Source organism: Bubalus kerabau, chromosome 7, assembly GCF_029407905.1.
Source record: "Bubalus kerabau isolate K-KA32 ecotype Philippines breed swamp buffalo chromosome 7, PCC_UOA_SB_1v2, whole genome shotgun sequence".
Lineage (NCBI taxonomy): Eukaryota > Metazoa > Chordata > Mammalia > Artiodactyla > Bovidae > Bubalus > Bubalus kerabau.
This window is the reverse complement of record NC_073630.1, coordinates 9,522,208-9,544,026: the sequence shown is the minus strand read 5'-3', so window position 1 is coordinate 9,544,026 and position 21,819 is coordinate 9,522,208. Positions and strand designations below refer to the sequence as shown.

General features: G+C 40.1%; 1 long non-coding RNA gene across 1 annotated transcript; it reads left to right on the top strand.

The window, feature by feature from the left end:
• The first annotated feature begins 17,650 nt into the window (after nt 1-17,650).
• On the top strand, nt 17,651-20,559 carry LOC129657154 (uncharacterized). Its single transcript, XR_008716564.1, has 3 exons — nt 17,651-17,757; nt 17,865-17,995; nt 19,983-20,559. It is a non-coding gene; the product is annotated as an uncharacterized LOC129657154 (long non-coding RNA).
• Nucleotides 20,560-21,819: the final 1,260 nt, after the last annotated feature.

Below are 21,819 nucleotides of genomic sequence, written 5' to 3'. Positions count from 1 at the left end.
TGGAGAAGGATCCTCTTCTAAGATTACTCAGACTGTTGGCAGAATTAACTTTCTTGGGATTACAGAACTGAGAAATTCTTTCTCTTGCTGGATGCTGGCTGAAACTTTTACAGGTCACTGGCTGAAGGCCCCTCTCTGGTTCTCAAAGCCACTTTCAGTGCCTTGCCACGTGGAGCTTTCCAACGTGGCCACTTGTTTCCTCAGAACCAGCAAGGGAGACAGCCTCCAACAAGAAGGGCAGTTTTTTAATAATGTCATCCAAACTGTCACAGACGCATCATCACATGCATACCTTTGCCATATTGTTTGTTGGAAGTGTGGGCAAAAGAACACGTTGCCTGCCGTTTCAGTAAACAGCGAATGTTGCCTGCCATCAAGCCTTCAGCCACTGCAGCTGTCCCAACCGTGTGCCCAGAGGGGAATATAGGACGGAGACACACAGGATACTAGTCTAGATAGTTAAGATGCATATCTAAAAGGACTAATTTCTATGACCCCAGACTCTAGCATCTTCCCATACACAGAAAAGCACTAAAATCATTCATTTCAGATGGCTGTGTGTGTGTATGATTAGCAGTAATATTTTGATGTTTGACAACATGGTTTTTGTTTTGTTTTTCAGCAAAGACTCTTTCATGCTCTGGCTCCTCCCTTATCTCCTTGGAATAGTCCCTCAGAGCTATTTGAGAGGATGCGTCCTAGGCTACGGGCTTCTGTAGTGGCTCTGATGGTAAAGAATCTGCCTGCAAAGCAGAAGACAGGTTCGATCCTTGGGTCAGGAAGATCCCTTGGAGAAGGGAATGACAACCCACTCCAGCATTCTTGCCTGGAGAATTCCAGGAACAGAGGAGCCTGGTGGACTACAGTCCATGGGGTCATAAAGAGTTGGGGACAACTGAGTGACTAACATTTTCACTTTTCATCCTAGCTATAGTCCTTAGTAAGGCCAATGAATAAAATATAATTCTCAACTTTTAGGTTGTACTTTTTTTTTTTTAGTAGAAAGAAACAAATTAAGGTTTTGCCCTTGACCATACCAGGGTGTAAATAGAGGATGAAGGGATCATGGAGGCTACCTCAAGAATCCACCTAGAATAATATTGTAGAATAAGGTATAGTGATTGGGACATAACATGTGTTCAGTAGCTATTTGTTGGGTCAATTTAAACAGAAATGTGGGCTTTTTAAAGAGTATTTGGCAGTTGTTTTTGTTCAGTCATTAAGTCTTTGTGACTGTGGACTGCAGCACACCAGGCTCTTCTGTCCTCCACTCTCTCCCAGACTTTGTTCAAATTCCTGTCCATTGCGTCAGTGATGCTATCTAATCATCTCATCCTCTGCTGCCCCCTTCTCCTTTTGCCTTCAGTCTTTCCCAGCATCAGGGTCTTTTCCAAGGAGTCAGCTTTTTGCATCAGGTTGCCAAAGTATTGGAGCTTCAGCTTCAGCGTCAGTACTTCCATTGAAGATTCAGGACTGATTTCCTTTAGGATTGATTTCCTTGGTTTGATTGGTTTGATTTCCTTGCAGTCCATAGGACTCTCAAGAGTCTTCTCCAGCACCACAATTCCAATGCATCAATTCTTTGGCACTCAGCCTTCTTTATGGTCCAACTCTCACATCTGTGCATGACTACTGGAAAAAACAGTTTTGACTATACGGACCTTTGTCAGCAAAGTGATGTCTCTGCTTTGTAAAATGTTGTCTAGGTTTGTCATAGCTTTCCTTCCAAGGAGCAAGTGTCTTTTAATTTCACGGCTGCAGTCACTATCCACATTGATTTTGGAGCCCAATAAAATAAAATCTGTCATTGCTTCCACTTTTCCCCTTTTGTTTCCCCCTTTTATGAAGTGATGGAACTGGATTCCATGGTCTTAGTTTTTTGAATGTTGAGTTTTAAGGCAGCTTTTTCACTCTCCTCTTTCACCATTGTCAAGAGGCTCTTTAGTTCCTCTTCACTTTCTGTCATAAGGGTGGTATCATCTGCATATCTGAAGCTGTTGATACTTCTCCCAGCCATCTTGATTCCAGCTTGTGATTCATCAAGCCTGGCAGTTGGATGATGCTTATTTAACTGCATATAAGTTAAATAAGCAGGGTGACAATATACAGTCTTGTCATACTCGTTTCCTAATTTTGAACCAGTCCATGTCTGGTTCCAACTGTTGCTTCTTCACCTGCATACAAGTTTCTCAGGAGGCAGGTAAGGTGGTCTGGTATTCCCATCTCTTTAGGAATTTTCCACAGTTTTCTGTGATCCACACAGTCAAAGGCTTTGGTGTAGTCATTGAAGCAGAAATACATGTTTTTCCTGGAATTCCCTTGGTTTCTCCATGATGCAATGAATGTTGAGAATTTTATCTCTGGTTCCTCGGCCTTTTCTAAATCCATCTTGTACATTTTGAGATTCTCGATTCATGTACTGCTGAAGCCTAGCTTGAAGGATTTTGAGTATAAGCTTGCTAGCATGTGAGATGAGTGTAATTATATGGTAGTTTGAACATTCTTTGGCATTGCCCTTCTTTTGGAATGGAGAGGCGTTCCATTGGGATTGGAATGAAAACTTATTTTTTCCAGTCCTGTGGCCACTGCTGAGTCTTCAAATGTGTTGAGATATTGAATGCCACACTTAACAGCATCATCTTTTAGAACTTTGAAGTGAAGTGAAGTCTCTCAGTCATGTCCGACACTTGGCGACCCCATGGACCGTAGCCTACCATGCTCCTCCGTCCATGGGAGTTTCCAGGCAAGACTACTGGAGTGTGTTGCCATTTCCTTCTCCAGAGGATCTTCCCAACCCAGAATTGGGAAGATTTAAAATTTTAAATAGCTTTAAATTTTCACTCAACTTTGATACTGCCTATGGCAGTACTTTTGCTTATTGGATATATGTAAATATGTCAGCAACTGATCTTTGGGAAAGGTTTATTTCTTTTAGTGGTCTGTGGAAGTCTTATCACTCGTCACAAGATCATCCTTTATTTTTAGCAGCACTAGGCTCATGTGATCTAGCAGTTCTCTACAGAGAGCATTGGAGTACATATTTCAAGGTGTCACATGGTAGGGATCAGCTTAATATTTTAACTGCATAAATTTAAATCAAACCATAATTATGAATTTCAAAGACAGAACCAACCTATGAATAATAAGACCGTGTTATGGTGCAGTGCAATGATTTCAATCAGTACACAGCATTTTCCCTCCAAATCAAACATAGGGTTTTTTACCTAAGTCTCTTGAAGCAGCCAAGAATTCTATTTGATATATAAAGGCTGATCTGTGTGAAGAGACATTACACAGTGCATGGCGAGCAGCTGTTCTTCCCATCAAGGAAGGTCACAATGAAAGGAAATGGACTTACATTCAAACAGGAGAGATTCTGGACAGATACTAGACACACGTTCCTGACAAAGGGATGCAGCACAGATGGATTCAGGATGAAAAACAACTGTGGAATTTCCCCCTAGCAACTTTTACAAATGAGGTGGACAACCATCTGTTGGTAACGCTTTGAAGTCCTGTCTCAGGGCAGATCAACCTCAGGAACTCCTGAGGCTTCTCACTACCCTTTCACCTGCATCTGCAGAAGATATTAAACAGAAGAACGGTGGTGTTTTAATTGATCAGTATAATAGGCACCATTCACAGAAACATGAAATAACCTAAAACACCTATACCCAGAACAAACCTATGCTCCTTTCATCCACTTTCCTGTTAAAGAAAAGATTTCATTCTCTAGAGAAAATATCTTGTGCTAGTCAGAATGGCTAAAAATAAAATAATTAGTTTAGAAAGAAATAGCAAGGAGTGAAACACTTTTAAAAGTCAACTGCATCTGGGTGTGACACACTTAACTAAAAACCAGTTTAAAAGTAGGTCATTTAAAAATAGACTCTTTAAAGGTTAAAGGAACAAAAATGTGTATGTTTAAATGTAAATCAAGAGATATAGTTTTGTTGATCTTGATTCCAGCCTAGAGAATCATTTGTCTTTTCTTTGTAAGTTACAGACTAAAATTTTTTTTAGGTGATGCTCAGTCTCATTTAAAACATCTCAGATGACTGCATAGACATCATTATGAAACCTGCTGCTGCTGCTGCTAAGTCACTTCGGTCGTGTCCGACTCTGTGCGACCCCATAGACGGCAGCCCACCAGGCTCCCCCGTCCCTGGCATTCTCCAGGCAAGAACACTGGAGTGGGTTGCCATTTCCTTCTCCAATTATGAAGCCTGCCTTTTTCCAAATACGTAAGGAAAGTGTGATATAATTATAATGCCACAGAAAAAAAAAAAAAAAAAAAGAACCTCATGACCAGAGATAATTTTCATCTCTTAAGAGTAGCTTTTGGATAACTTGTTTGACTCAACTCTGAAAACAAAAGTCAACATTTTATAATTTAATAAAATCAACTAAAACTCAAAAAAGACCCAAAGTATTAGGGACACTTATGCAAAATTCTTCATTCAATTTTGCTACATGCCTTGAAAATAATACATGTTTTAAATAAACAAAGGCTGTATGGAGATGAAGCCAGAAGTTCATTCTTTTCACAGTGACTCAATTTTCCCATTCACTTCTTATAGGGAAATGAACAATATGTTGAAAGTAGGTAATGTACAACATTCTAGTCTGGAAGTTCCAGGATAAAATTCCAGCTATGCTTACATAAAACGTTGTCTTTAAATAATGGCACTTCCAAGAACAGTAATCAATAAATCAGTTGAAAGAAGGAACTGCTCTATGGAACAGGCCCTGCCTGATTCCTTCAGTTCATTTGTTTTCATTCTTCTCCGTCAGTGGAATCACTGAGGTGGTGCATATATTGGAAGTATTGTGCAATACTAGTCTGAGAACGTGAAAAAACATTTCTATAATGTCTTAAAACTCTAGAATTGATCAATGTAAGTTATTGTCTCTTTGCCATAGTTACCTTGGAAAGCCTTATGTTTTTATAAACTGTGTTGCCATTGCTTGAAACATTTTGGGAAATTTCTCTTTGAATTGCTTTCAGAGTCTGCATTTGACTTTTTGCATCTCTTCAGTAGTGACAATATTTTGGTTTGTAGATTTCATGCTGAGAGTGATTTTTTTATTTTTTTGGGTATATTTTAAAGAGCCCAAAGTTACTTCACCTATGGTCCGTTGGGAAATATGAGGGTTTTTTTTTTTTTTTTTTTTTTGTAAAATGGTTACAAGGTTATGAGACTGATTTTTATAGTCTAGATTAGAAGTGTTGGAGAAGACTCTTGAGAGTCCCTTGGACTGCAAGGAGATCCAACCAGGCCATCTGAAGGAGATCAGCCCTGGGATTTCTTTGGAAGGAATGATGCTCAAGCTGAAACTCCAGTACTTTGGCCACCTCATGCAAAGAGTTGACTCATTGGAAAAGACTCTGATGCTGGGAGGGATTGGGGGCAAGAGGAGAAGGGGACGACAGAGGATGAGATGGCTGGATGGCATCACTGACTCAATGGATGTGAGTCTCCGTGAACTCCGGGAGTTGGTGATGGACAGACAGGGAGGTCTGGCGTGCTGCAATTCATGGGGTCGCAAAGAGTAGGACACAACTGAGCAACTGATCTGATCTGATTATCCTGTTTGTCAGCTATGTGACTGCCCAACACCTCAGTTCCTTTATTTGTAACAAGAGTAACAATGGTTCACATAGACTTGTTCTATTAAGTGATATAATAAATACACCATAGTAGTCAGAGTGCCCAGCACACAGTTAAACAGTTCTCACCTAGAGAATAACTCCATGAAGGGATTTCTAGACCTCTCCTTTCTATTAAACTCTCAACCCATCAATTCAGATCCAGCACATCCTTCAAAACTGACTCCAAATCCATTCTCTGAAGTCACCTTTTTTGTGTAAATAATTCATTTGTAATTTTCTCTTTTTCCAAGCAATCATGGAGTCCTCAAGACTGATCTTTCATCATGACTCTTAAATCTTTTTCTCCAACCCACTTCCTGTCTTCAATCCTTGAAGCCATGCCTTCTCCATGCTACAGGCAGAGTGATCTTTCTGAAGTGTTAGCCTGATGGAGTCACTTCCCTCTTAAAACATGTCAGTGTCTCCCCATTATCCTCTGGTAGAGGATAATCTTCTCAGTAGGACATAGAAAGCTATTTGTGATCTGAAGTTGGTTTACTGCAGAAACTCAATGCCTCATTTCTTTAAATGTAGCATATTCTCATGTTCCTAGGATTTTGCATGAGGCTGAAATTTGTTCTCTTTTGCTTCTGGCTAATTCCTACTATTTCCTCTGGATTTATTTTAGACATTTAGTGCTCCAGGAAGCTCAACACTCTCAGGCCCTCTAAGGGCCCCACTTCCCACACAAGGTTTATTTATGTATACCTCATAAGTAATCTCATAACACCTGCTCAGCCATTGCACTGTATTTTTACCCTTTATTTGAAATTTATTTACAGGTACTGTGTCTTAGTTATACCAATCTTAGTTACACCCTCCAGGACCCTGTGTTCATATTTGTATCCCTAGGAACATCATGTGCTCAGTTGTTCAGTTGTGTCTGACTCTTTGTGACCCCATGAACTGTAGCCAGGCTCCTCTGTCCATGGGATTATCCTGGAAGAACACTGGAGTGGGTTGCCATTTCCTCCTCCAGGGAACATAATAGGGCTCAGTAATCATTTATAGAATGAACGAATGAATGAATAATGTTTCTGACGTCTTATTTACTGTTCTTGTGACTCATTAACAATTTTTATTGCTATTAAGATTTTATAAAAAACTTTCAAATGTTTGCTCTCACACCTGCCCTCTCTGCCTTGGAAAAATCCAAATAGTTGCATTGAATCTACCTCAACCTCTCACTTAATGTGGATCTTTAAGGATCTTCTTAAAGGATCATCTCAGAAGGGTCTTCTGAGTAAGCAAATAAGACACACAATCAGAGCTGCCAAACAGAGCTGTGACTTTCTTGAGGCGTTTGTCTACTCTGGACATTATATTCTATATTTACTACTTTTTTTTTTTTTTTTTATTCCTGATGTCTGTAAGCTTCATAAGGTTGAGTTTGCTTCATTCACCACTGGGTCATCAGGTCCCACAATACTATCTGGCACATACTGGGTCTTTAATTTTAAGTAAAGTATTGAATACCAGATTACAAGATCCTTGAGAACAGTAAATTGTGTATGTTCCACATCATAACCTAAAATGTCATATAGTATGTGATTGTTAGATATATGTTCATGTATTTTTTTATTGTAGTTGATGATAAAAAATAACAGGGTGCCTCTTGAGGCAGACAGTACCTGTAGGTATCCTTTGAGGGGGAAAATTAAAAATTAAGTGAGCACTTCCAACCTGTGAGAAAGAGGGCAGACAGTTTCTTTGAATCAGATCTGCTAAAAATCGCATGGAGTATTGCCTGTAGTTATGTACAAGTGGTATAGGAAGGTTTCCCCTAAAGGGGGAACCTGGGACCCCTTGAGCAAAGAAAGATTCCTAGGATGGAGTTAGATTAATTTGCATAAGGAACTTGGAACTTCTGAAAGAGATGAACTAAAATGTATATCTGAATCACCTGAGATTTAGCCCTGGGAGGCAGCCAGGGGTGGCGGGGGTTGGTGGAGACTGTGGCAAGCTGAGTCAGGATGTCCCTGATCTAGGTACAGAGGCAGAGAAGAACACTGGGCTCCTCCTGAGGAAAATTCATCTGCCGAAAGGGCAGAGGTGGTTTCACCTCAAAGTTACGGAAGCATACCGCATCGTTCACTTACAGGACACCTTCTGAGTCTGAGTGAGTCCTAGCAATGTGGTCACATTGTTGCAACTACTTAACTGCTGACATTGAGCGAATGACTGTTTCCACCCAACATTTCCTCCTCAGACTCTTCAGTAAGATCACTGGAGTGACTGAAGGCATTTGGGGGATTCAGCTAAGAGGAAGTTGAGTTAGGAATACATTTAGTCTGGTTTAAGGGGGATATCTTTATGTGGTTCAAAGTCAGTTCATTTTTTAAACAATTAATTTGTATTGGAGTATAGTTAGTTGAGCAAACTCTGGGAAATAGTGAAGGACAGGGAAGTCTGGCGTGCTGCAGCCCACGGCAGGGTCGCAAGGAGTTGGACATGACTGAGCAACTAAACAACAGCAACAAAGAGCTGCTTTACAATATTGTGTTAGTCTCTGCTGTACGGCAGAGTGAGTCAGCTATTTGTATACATATATCCCCTCTTTTGGGGATTTCCTTCCCATCTAGGTCACCACCGAGTACTGAGTCGAGTTCCCTGTGCTATACAGTAGGTCCTCATTCATTATTTATCTGTTTTATACATAGTAGTGTGATATGGCGATCCCAGCTCATCCCACCCTCTCACCCCCCAAGCCTGGTGTCCATACATTTGTTCTCTACATCTGTGTCTCTATTTCTGCTTTGCGAATAAGTTCTTCTGTATCATCTTTCTAGATTCTACATATAATCGATATTATGTTTGTTTTTCTTTTTCTGTCCTTTCCTTTTTATTGTTGAGTTTTTGCTAGCTGCCCTGATGTAGGAATGACTTATAAGAATATCCCTACCACCCATTCTTCAGAATCACCTAATCCCAGGACAAGAAAGGTCAGACATCCTGTCAAGATATGAATGTGCCTATGTCACCTGTCACTAGAATTAGGTGGATAATTCTAGAGTAAAAAGACTCCGATTTGGAGAATCAGGAAAACTGTGAAGAAACAGTTTAAAATGAAACTGTGAGATGTTTTAAAATTACTGGACAGCAAAAAATTCTGGAAGGTATAGAAGGAAAATGCTACTTTACTAGCCTTTGCTGAAAAAGGTATTAACTATTTGATTCTGGAGACAAACCAAAAAGAAAAGGATGTAGGGTATGGTTTCCAGGGCCTTCACCTGATACTCTACCATTCCCTACCCTCCATCATTTTTTTAAACAGAGCTTCATGGTGGCAGAGGACATGGTGCCTGACGTTGCTGGACTCCTGGGGGTGCAAGTGCGCTGTACCCCGAGTTTCAGTATGCAAGCACAACAGACTAACATGTGGCCAGTGGCCCTGTGTAAGGATAATCTGTCAAGATATCCCAATGGTGGGATTCCAACTGGAAGTAAGTCTATTTTTTCCTGTAGGTGGGAAATAGACTACCAGAAATTGAGGATGTGTAGGTGATGAAATTCTAGCCCAAACCAAAGAACACTGTTGGGTATGAATGCAGATTAAGAATGAAAGGTACAACAATAGGAAATACAGATGTAGGTAATGAAGGGCTTATATGGTTCCCTCCTCTTGGTGATTCCTATGTTCTCCTGTATAACCATAGCACAGTGTTTGGAAGTCCTAAAATAAATATTTGAAGATTAGGAGAGGCACTGGGTATCTTCTGTTTGTTCCTCTGGCTCTTCTGTTCCCCAGAGGGCTGGCTTATAAGGACTGTATAAACAAGTTCCTTTGGAGGCAAGAATATATACAGTGGAGAAAAGACAGCTCTTCAATAAGTGATGCTGGGAAAACTGGACAGCTACGTGTCAAAGAACGAAATCAGAACATTCTCTAACACCATGTACAAAGTTAAATTCAAAGTGGATCAAAGATCTAAATATAAGACCGGATACTATAAAACTCCGGAAAACTCAGGCAGGACACTGACATAAATTTCAACAATACCTTTTGGGAACCATCTCCTAGAGGAATGGAAATAAAAACAAAAATAAACAAATGGGACCTAATTTAACTTAAAAGCTTTTGCACAGTAAATGAAACCATGAACAAAATGAAAAGATAACCTAAAGAATGGGAGAAAATATTTGCAAACAATATAATCAATAAAGGATTAATATCAAACATATATAAATGGCTCAATATATAAAAAAAAGGACAACACAATAAAAAATGGGCAGAAGATCTATATAGACATTTCTCCAAATAAGACATACAGATGGGCAACAGGCACATGAAAATATGCTCAACATTGCTAATTGTTAGAGAAACGCAAATCAGACCTACAATGAGGTATATTACCTCACACTGGTCAGAATGACCGTCATCAAAAAGTCTACAAATAATAAATACTGGAGACAGTGTGGAGAAAAAGGAACCCTCCTACACTGTTGGTAGGAATGTAAATTGGTGCAGCCAGTATGAAGGACAGTATGGAATTTCCTGAAAAAACTAAAAATAAAGTTACCATCAATTCAGTTCAGTTCAGTCGCTCAGTCGTGTCCGACTCTTCACAACCCCATGAATCGCAGCACGCCAGGCCTCCCTGTCCATCACCAACTCCCGGAGTTCACTCAGACTCACGTCCATCAAGTCAGTGATGCCATCCAGCCATCTCATCCTCTGTTGTCCCCTTCTCCTCCTGCCCCCAATCCCTTCCAGCAGCAGAGCCTTTTCCAATGAGTCAACTCTTTGCACGAGGTGGCCAAAGTACTGGAGTTTCAGCTTGAGCATCATTCCTTCCAAAGAAATCCCAGGGCTGATCATATGATCCTGAATTCCACTCCTGGACATAAATCCAGAGAAAACTATAATTCAAAAAGATGCATACACTCCAATGTTCACTGCAGCACTCCTTACAATAGCCAATACATGGAAGCAACCCAAATATCCATTGACATTGGAATGGATAAAGAAGATGTGGTATACTTATACAATGGAATACTACTCAGCCATAAAAAGAATGAAATTGGCAGCAACATGGATGGACCTAGAGATTTTCATACTAAGTGAAGTCAGTCAGACAGAGAAAGACAAATATCATATGATGTCATATATATCTGGAGTCTAAAAAAGTGATAAAACTGAACTTATTTACAAAAGAGAGACTGACAGACATAGAAAACAAATTCATAGTTTCCAAAGGGGAAATGGGGAGGGAGAGATAAATTAAGAGTTTGGGATTAGTACAGATACACTGCTGTATATAGCATAAATAACCAACAAGGTCCTACTGTATGGCACAGGGAACTATATTCAATATTTTGTAATAACCTATAAGGCAAAAGAATCTGAAAAAGAATATATATGTGTATATATATGAACTGAATCACTTTTTACTGTACACCTGAAATGAATACATTGTAAATCAACTATTGTTCAATTTAAAAATATGAATATAAAAACATATTAACCAATATAATATATAATATGTGATTATAAAAGTATAATAATATAGATTTGTAAAGTTTCTCATTTTATTAAATTTTAGCAGGATTAAAAATAACAAGTTCCTTTGCCCTCTGGCCTTTGGTTGTCTTGGTTAATAGGGAGGATCAGCAAGAGATGGCAGGCCAGGAGGAAAATGAGCTCAGAATCTTTAAGAAACCTGCTATGGTAAACTAAACATGATGCCATTTTTTTTTTTTTTTCTTTTTGCTGTTGAAGGGTGAAGTCTAATTCCTATCTCCCCTGTAATCAGGACTGGCCTAAGTAACTTGCTTGAACAACTGAATGCAGTAGAAGTGACATTTTGAGGCTTCTGAGGCTAGATCATCACAAGCAGACTTACAGACCCCGCTGCTTCAGTCTCTTGGAGAACTCACTCTTGGAGTTCTGAGCTGTCTTGTAAGTAAGAGGTCAATTACACTGAGACTTCCCTGCTGGAAGGACCCACAGGGAGAGAGCATGGAGAGAGTGATGCTGGCCACCCGCTAGCCGTTCCAGCCCTCTGAGGCAGATATGTGAGTGAGGACAAGGTCTTGGAGGACATGGCAGTCCCAGCAGATATCTCGTGAAGAAGAACCAAAGGAGCCAGCCAACGGCTTTACTGAGGCCCCAGATATATATGACCCCTGTTGTGCTGGCTCAGACAGCTCCAGCTGCTCCAATCACCCCAGCCGAGGCTCCAGGATTTTGTGAAGCAAGAATAATCTTACATCCCTGCTGTGCCCTGCCAGAACTAGTGACCCACAAAACTGTGAGCACAGTATGTGATTATCGTTTCACAGCAATAAACAACCAAACACCTGGTAACCTCCTAGCTGGGTGAGCCCTGATAGACTCTGTCCCTCTGCCAAAGACTCTTCAAGACAGCCTCTCCATAGAACCACTCTCGCTTTACAGCCTGCAGGAGGGAATGACTCCCCGCCATCATGCACTGTACTATCTTTTGTTATGGGCTTTTGAAAATCTTGTCCACCTTTCAAAGTAAAGTCCCCTAACTAAATTCTCCTGAATCACCTAGTTTGAGAGTGTTATCTGTTTCTTGTCAGGATCTTGGCTTATAAACCAGACTTGATATATATATATACACATCTCAAGATTTATTAAAGAGCAGAGGAGAAAGCTACAGTCTATGTAAGGAGGTTCAAAATTATGCTTTAGAAAGCCACAAATTAACAAAACAGCACATGTACATACTTATATCAGGTAATTAGCATGTTACCCTTAATGAAATGTTTTAGAATACTTTAGAAGAGACTAGGTGTTTAAGACTATCCTTAAGGTTTTCTGGATTCATTGAGTCTTACTCATTCTTTTGCTTTCTGTGGAAATTGGTCATTTTCTGGTACTGTGTTATTTTATTTAACAGTTTTATGTCACACTTTCTATATTCCAGGCACTCTGGAATAATATACAAATAATAATTCACTCAATCCTCCTAATAACCCTATCAGCCGTGAGCTGCTATCATCGCCATTTTACAGATGAAGACACTGGGGCATGCAGAGATTATATTAATGGGCAAAGGGCTCACAGTAAGTGGCAGAGCTAGTGACTGAAGCCACACAGTGCAGCTAGAGGGTATGCACTCTTTGCCACTGTGTTATACTGTGAGGTCTTGTCAGGATTATTTGTAAAAGTGTGGGAGTGTTTAAAGAAAACAAAAATAAGGATTGTATAGAACTTCCAAACTAGTAACAGTAGAGAGCCATTACCTTTCCCTGGACTGAAGGAAAGGGAGAAGTTACCAGACATCAAGGGAGCTGTTTGTACAGGGTATCTGACAAAAGTTGGTAGCATTTAGGGAGAGATGCAGATAGCCAAAGATGACCCAGTGGAGGAGAAGGAGGGTGAATACACACTCTCATCTCATTGTCCCATGCCCTTCGATCTTCTGCTTATCTAACCCACCTGAAGCCAAGTGGCCAGGGCAGTCCACGTAGGTCAGCCTTCCAAGACTACAGAGCAGGGTGCTGGTGAGAATGGTGGAGGATGGGTCTGGACAAGCAAATAGAAGATAGCCAACACACCAAAATCTTACCGAGGGTCAGGTTAGGGTGGTGTAAGGCGAGAAGGGTGTTTTGGAGAATTACCAGGTGTTCCATGTCGAGCTCTAGATGAGTGTGGCTGGGGCTCGAAATGCAACCATTTACAGACTTTATGTTGTACCATATGACATTACCATTTTTATAGGTAAAATACCTGGAAAAATTGTCAATTTCATATAGTTCAACCTAATAGTCTGTGTATTTTCCCATAGAGTTGCTAATAGATAAACGACTCATACCAGATGACTAAATATGTTGCTTCTCACTTGTCAGTTAGGGTTGTTAAACAGAATGGGTATTCTAATTGGACTACATGAAACATTTTTTTCTTTTTTGGTTGTTCAGGGATGAGTCATTGCTCTTCTCTGTTACCATGTCTTGGTCAGAACCACCCTAGTCTATCCTGACAGGTCACTCTAACTCCAGATTTCTGTCCTGGTCCCAATCTCTCTAAGGCTCCAAGGTTCTTCATGCACATTTCTCGTATGGGTTTTTAAGCAGCAACAGTAAGGAGTGAGTGTCAAAAGGAATCTATCCTCCTAGGTGCCCCCTCACTATATTCATGTAACTAGGAAAATCACTTTTATTAGTTCCCTATGGCTGTGGTGAGTGGCTTAACACAAATCTATTCTTTTATACTTCTGGAAGTCAGAGGGCTGAATTAAGTCTCACAGGGCTAAAATCAGTGGGACTAAAACTGATGTGTCTGCAGGATTGGTTCATTTTGGAAGAGAATCCATTTCTTGCCTCTTCCAACTTTTAGAAGCTGCTAGAATTCCTTGGCTCATGTCCACATGGCTCCAACCTCTACTCCATTGTTGGCAAGGACCCACCAGAATGGAATTGTCTGGTCCCTGGGGTTCTTGGTAAATTGATGGTGGGATAGGGAGGGGAGGGCTGGGAATGAAGAAACTAAACTATACCAAAGGCAACCCACTCCAGTGTTCTTGCCTGAAGAATCCCAGGGACGGGGGAGCCTGGTGGGCTGCCGTCTATGGGGTCGCACAGAATCGGACATGACTGAAGCGACTTAGCAGCAACTTAGCAGGGAGGGGAGGGTTGGGGGTGAAGAAACTAAACTGTACCAATTACTACATTCTTTATTCTTTGCTCTTCACTAAAACAAACAAATAATCTTATAATACTATACAATAAAAGGATTTGTACCTACATGTTTCAATCCCTTTGATGGTTAACTTCTTTAATTAGGAGACTCCGTCAATGGGCATTTTCTAGAAGTCGCTAAACCCTTATGGTCTGTGTGCACGCATGCTCAATCGCTCAGTCGTGTTCAACTCTTTGTGACCCCATGGACTGTAGCCCATCAGGCTCCTCTGTCCATGGAATTCTCCAGGCAGGAATACTGGAGTGGGTTGCCATTTCCTACTCCAGGGAATCTTCCCAACTCAGGGATGGAACCCGGGTCTCCTGCACTGAGACTCCTGGGCCTATTTTATGTCAGGCATTGTCTCATGATCTTACATAGTTCATTGCATTTAAATCTTCCCTCCTTCAGTAAGGCAGATTGTCTTTCTATTTTATAGATGAAGTGATAAGGCTCAGGAATTTTTTCTAGCTGGTTATAAGAGACGGGTCTCTAGCCATATTATTGGTTTATAAGCATCAATTACGGTCACATTTAAATCAAGTGGCAAGTGAAGCAAGAGTATTGCTGGATGCTTGAATGCAGCTAATCTAGGAACACAGCCAAGATGTTATATAATTGTAAGATGTAATGAGAGTTCGCATAGGTCCTATTTTGTTCTAATTAATCCCTCACTCCAAGCAAACCCTATTATCCAATACCCCAGCATATCCTCCTTAAACTCTCTCACCACCAAATCCCTGAACTATATATATATGTCAGTAATGTATGAAAGATGTGTTAAAAGTACCTTGAGTAAGGATGAGTGTGTGTGTGCTAAGTCACTTCAGTCATGTCCAACTATTTTTGACCCCATGGACTGTAGCCCACCAGGCTCCTCTGTCCATGGGATTCTCCAGGCAAGAATACTGGAGTGGTTGCCATGCCTTCCTCCAGGGGATCCTCCTGACCCAGGGATCAAACCCATGTTTCCTGCGGCTCCAGACTTGCAGGTAGATTCCTTGCCACTGTGCCACTGGGGAAGCCCAGGTAAGGATAGTGCTCGTTAAAGTTTGGTTGAATAAAAAGTTAGAAAAAAACATAATCTGAAATGCACAGTAACAAATACAGAAGGCAAATAAAATGTTTGCTACCATTCCAAAGTTACAGCCTTATTCTTTACCACTGAGCCTCCTGGGAAGCCCAGTTTAAAAAACAGCAGCCACAAAATGACCAAGTTGGTATATAAGTCCTTTTTGAAAAAAGGTTGAAAGCACACCATGAAACTGAAAGACAGGACTGCAAAAATCTCCTGACTGAAAGATTATGAAGCTACAGAACAACAATTCTGTATATATAGAAGAGTGCTCCCTCAAATTTTTCACTTGCTTTTGATTTTTGGAGAGCTGTATTTTATATATGAACAACAATCACCATTTGAAACAGACATTTCTGCTGCGTACAAGCATTGGTTTCTCCCTTCCTTCCAACAATACCTAGACTTTATTCAAGGTATCGTCTCTTCCCCATACCTCTTGTAGGTCTCAGGAGAACTTGACCTCATCACTCCAGGTTGCTCTGGCGGGCGGGTCTAGTGCACCTAAAGCTAATTGCCCCTCTAGACCAAGTGATGGGTGCTAGAGATGACATGTGACCCAGCTAACTGAAAAGAGGTTCGCAAGGGGCCTCTGAGAAAGACTTACCATCACAGTGAGAGAGATTCCTAGAGTAACCCTCTCTCTAGACATTATCCTGAAAATGAAACTTCTATTTAGAGTCAGGCGGGTCATGGTGGAGAGGTCTGACAGAATGTGGTCCACTGGAGAAGGGAATGGCAAACCACTTCAGTATTCTTGCCTTGAGAACCCCATGAACCATATGAAAAGGCAAAATGATAGGATACTGAAAGAGGAACTCCCCAGGTCGGTAGGTGCCCAGTATGCTACTGGAGATCAGTGGAGACATAACTCCAGAAAGAATGAAGGGATGGAGCCAAAGCAAAAACAATACCCAGTTGTGGATGTGGCTAGTGATAGAAGCAAGGTCCGATGCTGTAATGAGCAATATTGCGTAGAAACCCGGAATGTCAGGTCCATGAATCAAGGCAAATTGGAAGTGGTCAAACAGGAGATGGCAAGAATGAACGTCGACATTCTAGGAATCAGCGAACTAAAATGAACTGGAATGGGTGATTTTAACTCAGATGACCATTATATCTACTACTGCGGGCAGGAATCCCTCAGAAAAAATGGAGTAGCCATCATGGTCAACAAAGGAGTCTGAAATTCAGTAATTGGATGCAATCTCAAAAATGACAGAATGATCTCTGTTCATTTCCAAGGCAAACCATTCAATATCACAGTAATCCAAGTCTGTGCCCCAACCAGTAACACTGAAGAAGCTGAAGTTGAATGGTTCTATGAAGACCTACAAGATCTTTTAGAAGTAACACCCAAAAAAGATGTCCTTTTCATTATAGGGGACTGGAAGGCAAAAGTAGGAAGTCAAGAAACACCTGGAGTAACAGGCAAATTTGGCCTTGGAATACAGAATGAAGCAGGGCAAAGGCTAATAGAGTTTTGCCAAGAGAACGCACTGGTCATAGCAAACACCCTCTTCCAACAACACAAGAGAAGACTCTACACATGGACATCACCAGATGGTCAACACCGAAATCAGATTGATCATATTCTTTGCAGCCAAAGATGGAGAAGCTCTATACAGTCAGCAAAAACAAGACCGGGAGCTGACTGTGGCTCAGATCATGAACTCCTTATTGCCAAATTCAGACCATCAATCATCAGGGAAAAGCATACCAAAACCATAATGAGATATCACCTTATACCTATTAGAATGGCTATTATTTAAAAAGTCAAAAAATAACATTTCTAGGTACTTTTGCCCTAAGCATCTTTGCCACAAGCATTTTGCCACATTTTTGCAGCAAAACTAATTGGCTATATGGCAATTTTTCTGTAAAAATAAAATGAATGGTTGATAGTTTGGTTTGATGTATAAAACGTGTGACAGATGATGATGACTTTGCACCAAAAGTTGTTTTTGTTTTTTGTTTTTGAAATACAGTACATTGGAGGAGAAAGAGGCCAAATACCCATTTCCCACAGAACTTTGGAATGCCGCTCAATGGACATGTGACAATAATATTCTGAGAAAAACCAATAGTGTGGAAGGTTTACACAACACAGTACAAAGCTCAGTTATAAATAGGCATCCTAATATTTGGAAAGTCTATCTAAATGAAGGAAGACATTTTAGTGAAAAAAGAAAATGTATGGTTCTGAACAAGGAGAAGGATCAACAAGCCAAAAAACAAAACAAAACAAAACAAAACAAAAAAAAACCAAAAAACCAGATATAAAATACTACGAAAATAGACCTGGAAGACAAGTGTTTTGGTACAAGCCAATAAATTTGTTTTGAGAAGTATTGCCATGAGTCTACACATATTTTAAAGGTATTCAAATATTTTGTATTTTGCAATAATCTATTCCTTTCTGATGTTTCCTGTTTACATTCTTTTTAATGTCCTTTTATTTTTTGTTACTTATCTTTTATGGCAAGACTGCCTTGTGGCTAAGTAGTTATGCGGCAAGAATGCTTGTGACAAAGATGAAGAAACCACCAGACATGAACACAGCACATGTTGGTGAGGATACAGAGAAAAAGAACCCTTATGGACTACTGCTGGGAATGTAAGTTAGTGCAGCCACTATGCAAAACAGTATGGGGGGGAGGAGGCCTTCCAGTCTTAATAACAGAAGTCCATGTGATCTAGCAATTCCACTTCTAGGTACTTGCCTAAAGAAAAAACAAAAAAACCACTAATTCAAAAACATACATGCATCCCCATGCTCATTGCAGCATTATTTACAATAGCCAAGTCATGGAAACAACTTAAAACTAACTGACAGATAAATGAATAAAGTACGGTATCATAAATAAATACAATGCGATATTATTCGGTCATAAAAAATGAAATCTTTCCATTTGCCACTGCCACTACGTGGATGGACCTTGAGGGCATGACGCTAAGTGACATAAGTCTAACAGAGAAAGAGGAATACCATATGATTTTACATGTGGAATCTTAAAGAGAAAACAAGCTCATAGATCCAGAGAACAGATTTGTGTTTACCAGAGGTGGGGGGTGGAGCTCAGCAAAATGTGTAAAGGGGTAAAAGGCACAAGTACAGATTTTCAGTTACAAATAAATCACATGGATGTAATGTACAGCATGGTGACTATAATAAAAAATCATGTATTGCATATTTGACAGTTGCTATGACAGTAGGTCCTTTTTTTAAATTTTATTTTATGTTTTAACTTTACAATATTGTATTGGTTTTGCCATAAATCAAAATGAATCCGCCACAGGTATACATGTGTTCCCCAAAAGCACTCGTCACAAGAAAAGCATTGTTTTGGTAGCTCTGTGTAGTAATGGACGTTAACTAGACTTCTTACAGTGATCATTTTGCAGTATATACAAATAACAAATCACTACGTTGTGTACCTGAAACTAATACAATTTCCTATTTCAATTACACCTCAATTAAGAAAAGAGAAAGTGAACACTCATTTCAAGAGGCTTTGAAAATTCTGAGCAGGAGGATGGACATAGGACGCTCAGGAAAGGCCTGGTTGAGAAGTGACATGAGAGGGAAACGTGAGAGGATAGCTTGTTCAGAAATAGCAATAAGGTCATTATGGCTGAAGCGGACTGATGGAGAAAGTGGTAGGAACATTCGCTGCCTCTTACCTGGATTACTACGGTAGCTCCCAGACGAATTTCACTGTTTCAACTTTTGCTTCTTCCCCAACCCCATGGGTTGAGAGTAGTCTCTGTGTGTGTATAGTATGGTATGGAGGTACAGGTGGGGATGGGTAGGCAAAAATAAAAACACTGAAATTAGTTAAGAGGCTATTTCAGTAATCAAGATGAAAGAGGATGGGGATTCAATCCATAAGTGAAGATGAGGAGAAGTGTTCATATTCTGGGTGTTTTGAACATGGAATCAATAGGATTTCTTGGATAAGAGAAGAGAGAAGTTTGGATAAGAGGTATGAGAGAAAGATGTTAAAAATGACTCTAAATTTTGGTCTTGTGCAACTCTTAGGATAGAGTTGCATCAACAGAGAAGGGACAGTATGTGGGTGGAGCAAGTTTCTGAAAGAGTCAAGATTTCAGTTTTGGAACACCTTGTACTTAACGATTTCTATTTTAAAAACGCAAACTAAGTATAGGAATTAACACATGGTCTCTGTTGCTGACTTGATGAGATACATCTTTTACTTAACACCAGTACAGACACCAATCTGCCAAAACTTTGCATTGTGGATAGCTAAAGATATTAAGAAAAAGCCAGAATTAAACAGATGCTATTTGTACTATTATTTAATTTGCACTTTCTCTCCCATTTTCCAAAAATCTTACTGGTTTTTAGAACTTGCCTTTTTGTGTGTGTGGATTAAGGACCTTGCTCAAAGTATTTTTTGAACCTGTTTTACCAACCAACCAACCAACCAACCCAACCCACAAAATCACAACCAAGAGAACAACAAAATTGTCTATTTGTCTTCTTATGGAATGAGTAATCATTCTTCAGTCTTCTGCTTTTAAAATTCACACCCAGGGCTGACACATAACTGTGAATTAAATAGACTGCTTTCCTCCAGCAGTTGAAGAGGTGATGGAGGCAGCTGGGAGAGCACTAGAGACTGAGGAGAGGAAACTACAGTCCTCAGAGATGAGTCTACACAGAGGAGTGTGGCTGTGGCCTGTCATCCTGGGCATACCCTGGACTCTTTTCCCGCTTCCTTTGAAGTGAGATGTGGCCATGTAACTGAGTTCCAGCCAGTGGAATATGACTATTAGTCACCTGTTCTATTTCCAGGTCTTGTCTAGGAAACCTTTCCACTGATGATATTTATTCCTTTTCCTTTTGATTGACTGAGGCCTAGTCTGCCATACTGGAAACAACATGCTGAAAAGAACACATCCTAAACTGGAGAAATGGGTGGATGGCATCACCGACTTGATGGACATGAGTTTGAGTGAACTCCAGAGTTGGTGATGGACGGGGAGGCCTGGCGTGCTGCGATTAATAGGGTCGCAAAGAGTCGGACACGACTGAGCGACTGAACTGAACTGAACTGAACTGAACTAAAACTGGAGAAGCCTGGGTCTCTGAAGTTTGCTCAGACCATCCATGAACTAAGAACTTCAATTTTTGAACTTGAGTGGGAAATAAATCTTTACTGTAGTTGAGCTAGTGCACATTTGTGTGTTTATTTGTTATAGCAGCTAATGGCCTCAAATCTAATCCTAAGAGAGAAATAGGGGTTCAAAACATACTTACTGCCCACATTTTCCTATTTAACTCTCCCGTTTGTAGCCAGTTATTTCCTTCAAATCCCCTATAAGTTTATAGTTGAGGAGTGGAATTACAATTACATACCTTTAAATGCAGAGCTTAAATTAAACTCACGGAACATTCCATATACTATAATACTGACTTAGGCAAGAATTCAAAGATGTAAACCTTTGAGGCTTGAGAAACTGGCAGCATTACTGAGATGTTCAGTTTTCCCAATTTGATTTGCACTGCCAGCCCCATCTGTTTACTGAGTGCATGGTGGTATTTAGAGATCTAATTCAATGCTCTATTTGAAATTTTCTGATCATGCTTTTGAATCATAGCCTTTCTCAAATATTATATCCTTACTAGTGCAGTATATGGCACCCCACTCCAGTACTCTTGCCTGGAAAATCCCATGGATGGAGGAGCCTGGTAGGCGGCAGTCCATGGGGTCGCTAAGAGTCGGTGGCGACTGGGCGACTTCACTTTCACTTTTCACTCTCATGCATTGGAGGAGGAAATGGCAACCCACTCTAGTGTTCTTGCCTGGAGAATCCCAGGGACGGTGGGGCCTGGTGGGCTGCCGTCTATGGGGTCGCACAGAGTCGGACACGACTGAAGCGACTTAGCAGCAGCAGTGCAGTATATATTTTTAAAAGTTTCCTTAGAAGTTTTTTTTTTTCCCATTTTTAATATATCCATTCCTTGTCTCTAGAGGCATACAGTGTAAAGCCTATATTTTCAAATTTCATATACACATGTCCTTCAGAAAAAAATAAAGTTTTTTCCAACATAGGGTAATCTTCTGCAATGACTCCATGTTAAATATATATTCTTTAAATTAAAGTACAAACTTACAAAATGGTGTGGACTTTCTAACCTTGGACTGAGAGGAAAAATATAAGTAAATTAACATTCTATAAGGAAATAAAAATACTTGAAGATTTTTGTCTACAAATGTAGATACCAAGGGTAAAAATCTTCCAGTATTTAAACTCTGGTTTAGTACCTGGTATACTATGATAATATATGAGCAGTGACAGGCTCCCCTTCCTCAAATATCTCCTCTAAAAATATGATATAGAGTCTCTATGTCCTGCAATATTCCAAATAGTAGGAGTAGTAGTAAGAAAAAAAATTTATAATAAAAATAAAGT